Raw genomic sequence first — 6,373 nt, 5'->3', positions numbered from 1 at the left:
GAATAAGCTCAAACCAGGGCTGCAGTCAATTACATTTTTCAGTTGCAATTACGTCTTCAAATATCCATGTTCAGTTGCAATTCAATTACAATTACAGTGACCAGCATTTTTTTTTACGATTACAATTAAATTACAATTATTTTTTATCCTCAGAAAGTCACTTACAATTACGTTTTCAATGACTAAAGTCCAATTACAATTAATCAGAATTATTGAGCCTGAAATAAATAACGTCATAAAATGTAACCTTCCTCTTGTGTTAGCTTTCTGTTAGCATCACTTATGATAACAGGTCCTAAATCAGCTGTAAAATACACTAAAAACGAATAGTCTGAGCCTTTTTTTCTGTCACTATACCCCATAGAACATTTTTTAATGTTAAAATGTGAGAAAGCTTAATATGAAACACATTCTATTAATTCTTAACTAAATTTGTGTAGAACTGTACATTGAACTGTAACATGGTTCCCCCAGTTTGGCATTAAACTATAATTTACATTTTTTTATAGAATTTTCATGGTGATTACAAATACAATTACAATTACAGTCAGTTATCTGAACTCATTACAATTCAATTACGAGCAACAGATTCTTAAAATTATAAGTACAATTATATTTACGCCATAATTGTAATTAATTATTGCAATTATAAATTACCCCAACCCTGGTTTGAACCATGTCCGTTTAAAAGGTTCTTAATTGCCTACATTCAACAAACTTTTTAGATAATACACATTTTATTTTCAAGTCTAATGTATCTTATTTGTTTCAGATTATATTGTTATGTTCAGTTTTAAAGTTTTTTTTTCCCCTCTTTTTTCTTTTTTTTTTGTTTATATATGACTAGGGATGGGACAATATACAAAATTCACGAGACGAGGTGATATATACGATACTTGACTGACGATAATGATATATTCCTGGAAATTTATGACCATAAAAATAATATAACCTTTTCAGCTCAATGGCAATATAAAAAGTAAAATAAACAATAACGTTAGTAAGAACAATCGTTCCTATTTACAGTAAAGTGCAAAAAGTGCCACACTGTAAATAGAACATAAAAACAGAGACTGACAAATCATGCCAGTTTAAACTTGAAACCAAATCATGCCATCATCATAACCTGCTTCAAAAAAATATTAATATTTGTGTATGAACTTTGCATAATGTTTAAAAGAAAAATATTAAATTAGAACAGTCTACATAGCCCAGATTGAAGATATGGACATGTTCTTTTTCAACAATATGAGCATGTCTACAATCTCTGGCAACAATTGAGACCTTTAGGCATTGACTATGTCTCCTGCAGTTACAAATACACACTCGCTTGGGACAGATGTAGCAGGGATGGAATGGTTCACACCCCTCATTGCAATATTGTAATACGACTTGTACCATCAACGATATATCTTGTGACGTTTTAATATTGCGATATCTTGTTCCACGATATATCGTCCCAGCTATAGATATAACGACAGAGGTATTTGCTTTTTTGATGGTCTGTTAGGGGTTCCCAGTCATCCAGGTCAAGTTACTTCTAGTTTTTTAAGTACTGACAATATTTTGATCTAATTAAACTTTTATTGGGGCATTTATGTACAAAGGACTAAACTGGTGTCCAAAAATGATTGAATTCCTTCTATGTCTGACCAGGTTTTACTTAATTTGTTGATTGACACCCACAATGTAATTTCCTTTTTGAGTTATTTGGTTTAATTGATGCCATCTTCAGCTTGCCTTTGATGACAGAACAGCCCTGACCCATCAAGGCATTTGTGGCCTTTGATCTCTGAAGGTGTGTCATGGTTTCTTGTGCCAATAAGTTTGAGTTTAACCTTGCCTGCAAGATGGATTCTCCTGGTGTTCATAAACACCGGAATCCATCTTGTACTGTTCTCGCCATTGCCTTTCGAATCTGAACCAAATCGGTTCGAACCAATCATGAGGCAGTGTTGTGGTTTAGGGCGGGATATCCGGGTGTGACGAAGGCAGAAGTGCCGAAGCAAAACTGGCACAGTTGCGGGGAGAGGAGCTAGCTGTACCGCTATTAGCATAGCTCTGAATCAAAATGGAAAGATGTCGACACAGGAGGATGGTTAACGTGCCCTTAACTCACATACTCGTGTTGCAAAAAGCGTCTCTGCGGCGCATGCCGATTACGACATCATCATTTGTTACCATGCAATTGGCTAAAACAAATCATGGTGAACAGGCGCTTCGCCCAATCAGCTTCAAGCATTCTGTTCATGTCCCTCTCTGGTTCCGAAAGGATTCGCCAGACACAGACTCAGATCGATGTGGAGAACTCGAGTTAGAGGGAGGGCGACACATCAATCTGGCTCTTGCCAGGTTAATTTGAGTTCCTATAAAAAATAAATAAAAAAAAGCAAGATAAGGCCTCTATGGTTTTGTTTGTTAGATGTACCAGATTGTTGAATAGCTGAAGAAGTCAACACCTAGAACTTCTTGTCAGGCTCCTCAAATCAGTCCCCAACTATTTCACTTTTGCTGCGTATGACATGAAACAATATGGAAATACACCTGGTAGGCATAAATGTCACAGTAAATTTCTCATAAGAGATACGTATTTCTTGCTTGCTTGCTCAAGCCATGCTGGTTCACTGCTTGTCCTCTCTTGGACAACATATTGATTGATGTTTTGGAGGTGTTTTAATCTAATCCATTTATCTAGCCTGATTTTGTCTGTAGTAAGATTAGTCAGAATTATTCTGTTTACCAATTCTTCTCGGTTCAGCAACATCAATATAGAAAATGTATCGCACCCACTGACTGATAGGTGTCAAACTTGTAAAATATGTTTTTGTGGGAAGGTAATTCTGTATGATTGCCACAAATTGTTCTAAATGTGTAATCTATCAAACTAAGCCAGAGGTTCCCAAACTTTTTTGGGTCGTGACCCCATTTTGATATCACAAATATCTGGCGACCCAGTGACTTTTTCTTTTTCTCGAACTAATTTTTGATTATGTTTATTTAAGTGTGTTACAAATACAGAGTAGCCAGGATTAGTGCACAAAGTGAGAAGTGCGCCACCTTGGATATTTTTATACTACATTTATTTGAATTAGATTTATATTTGGGAAAGTTTCAGTATAGGATACAGTTATATGATATGTATTGTGTGTGTGTGTGTGTGTGTGTGTGATGTGTATTTGAAAAATGATAATAATTAAAAAAAAGAAGAACAGAATTTTAATCTGTTTTTGACCTGTGTTTTTTTTTTTCTTTCTACCAATTACTAGACATGTCATGGGACCCCATTTTCATTCCAGGCGACCCCACATGGGGTCCCGACCCCAAGGTTGAAAACCCCTGAATTAAGTCAAAGTGCTGTTGATTTTTATTACTTGGCAATTATTATGTTTTGATGTGCTACTTTTTTTTATCATTCATAGAATTTAAATGAATCGTGAGGATATTTAATCATTTAATCGCTTTTTTTTTTTGCTTTTTTTTGCTGTGGCTTCTGATGTAGAAACTGTCATGTGAACTCTGGATTTTAAAAGGAATTTGCGTTTCTATCACAAAAAAAGAATCTCCAAATAATCCATTAATCCTTTTTGGTTTAGATCCAGCTTGGCATTTTGTTTCAGTGAATCCTCTTATGTCCCATATAACTGCCTTGTGGAGTGGTTTAGGAGCAGGTTGGTGTTAAGTGCTGAACAGCAGATGGCAGTACACTATTTAGAAAACCCAACAGTTTGCAGGTTCTTATATTCTTGGTACTTATCACTGTAAATATGCAGCAATATTAATGCAATTCATGTAGAAATCTTCCCAGTTCTGCGTTGTACGGCCTTGTGGGATAATGATTTGCCCAGTATTAGTAAAGAAAAGATAAGATGTAGTTACAGTGATGAGATTTAATTATATACAAGATTTATTTTTTTTTAATTTTTTGTCTTTTTTAATTTAACATTTAAATTCATAGGTGTAAATTTGAATATATAAATACCACCTGGATACTGTCAGGGATGAGTTTTTATTGAAATTTATGGTTTTTAAAAAAACTTTACTGTCGTACACTCAGCGTAAAGCACTTGGCTGCCTTCAATCTCGTAAAATCCCAAACTCGGAAGGCGGAGAAGGGAAATTAAAGTTGGCATTTCACAGTTAAGGTTATTAAGCCTCCGCAACTGCTGGTTAAATTACACTCATCCCAAATAATTACAGTCATTGATGTTATCATTTTGTCTATAGTCCATCTGCTTATTTATCTCTGCTCGTTGAGTCGCTCGACTCGTGCAGTGCTTTTAGTCCACCTCAATTAGTAAGTCCAGTTTGGCTAATTTAGTTTGTTGACGACACTGTAAGGACGCTTCATTGTTCAGACCCTATAAATTGTGTTTAGGTTGATTAATAGTGTGCTGAGCCTGTGTGAGGGAAGCGGCGATGGAAGTAGTGGCTCTTGGACAGTGGGATAATTAACTAGATTGTTCAGCAATGAGTGGCATATTCACCAAGCTTTATTTACATGGTATTGGCAAGGAAGTTGGGGAAAATAAATGTTTTACAATTGTTGTACGTCTGGCAGCTACAATCTCCTCAACGCAAGAGTTAAACACGCATCAATGCAAAGTGGTTTTCATAGTTTCAAAGGAGCTCTTTGTTCCTGGTTTGCTAACCATTCAAAGGTTTATGGAAGTGCTCTTACAGGGGATCTCAGGGACACTTGACTTTGAAATGTCACTGTTGCGTGAAGTTTGAGGATGGCTGTTCTGTAGAAATGTGTGCCTGTCACTACAATGGAGACTACCCTGAAAGTGCATTGTCCATGAAACTGCCTGATCTGGACCCGGTATTCTTGTGTAATGGGCAGAGGTGTAAAAAGTGCTGATATATCCTACTCAAGTAGAAGAACTGTTCCATGATTGAAATTGTACTCATATACAAATACAAGGAAGTCATACATAGAAGGCAGTGGCTATCCGTACAGTTGCCGTATCAATATACTGACATTCTATCTGTACGCAGCGCCCCTCATTGGCCAGTTTAGGTCACGTGACTAAGACTAAACCAAGCCATAAACCTAACCCTGACCTTAAAAATTGTTGCGATATAGGGTTATAACCTAACCCTAACCCTAACCATAAGACGCTACTTCGGTAAACGTACCAATAGCACCAGGGGTTGTCCGTACAGCAACCCTATACGAATAGACACTTTCTACATAAAATACTCAAGTACAAATAAAAAGTAGCTCAATTAAATAGTACTCAAAATAAAAGTTACTAGTTACTTTCACCCTCCATGTTAATTGTTGGTTATAAATCTTACCTCGGTTCCTTTGCATACATCTTGTGTATAAACTTAAAAAGGAAGAGCCTAAACCTACCTCATTTGGAACTTAATGCATTTGTATAAAATAATTAATATTTTGTCAAAATGTACAATTCTTTTTAAAATAAAATAACACCAATGAATTCAATTGAAATTAAAAAAATAGAAAATAAATAACTGGCATTCTATGCTGTTTAATCTGATGATGAAGCTTTTGATTGTTGTCTGGTCATTTCATTTTTTTGTACTTTCATAATGTCTGTTGATCATTTTGAAACAAAAACTATAATTTACTCAGTAACGGTTGGGCGTAGAAATGTAAATAATTACTTTTTTTTAAAACGTACTTAAGTACAAGTAAAATGACTGATTTAGAAATATACTCAAAGAAGTACAAGTACCCATAAAAGCAATTCAATTACAGTAACGTGAGTACTTGTAATCCGTTACTTTCACCTCTGGTGATGGGTCTCTGTCGTAAAGTCCCGCACCTATCCTCAAAACTTACATACAGCTATGGACACAACAGGTGTTACACTTCATTTTTTTTTTTTTTTTTTTTTTATTCCTTTGTTGTTGAAGATCCGCACTATGTGAAGTTTTCAAAGTAAAACACACACACACACACACAAATTTGAATCCCTGTCATCTGCTGATTTCTAGCTAGCTTGGAATTCCTCTCATTATAAGAAAATAGTATAGCTGCCGCAGAGCGTTTATTACCTAAGGATGTTTATCTGAATATATTTTACCACATGTCTCATTCAAAGGGAATGGCAGGTATGTGTCACTTCTCATAAATTGCAACTTGCCTTCAGCAGCAATTAGTTGCCAAGGAAACCTTAAATGGGATTATGACCTTCTGTTTTGTATAGAGAGGCAACGAGTTTTCAGCATCCGAGAGACGAATAAAAAAAGATTTATGTCTGTAAACAATTTCGTTTGTCATCATACAAAATTAACGCATCATGCATTTAGTATGGAAATAAAACTAAAAGACAACAAATTCCTGCTGTTACTCTTTATCAAATGGTTTTTATAGCAAAATGAGCACATTACAGGTGAATAA

This window comes from Gouania willdenowi, chromosome 7 (genome assembly GCF_900634775.1).
Source record: "Gouania willdenowi chromosome 7, fGouWil2.1, whole genome shotgun sequence".
Lineage (NCBI taxonomy): Eukaryota > Metazoa > Chordata > Actinopteri > Blenniiformes > Gobiesocidae > Gouania > Gouania willdenowi.
Note: the sequence above shows the minus strand (reverse complement) of the source record.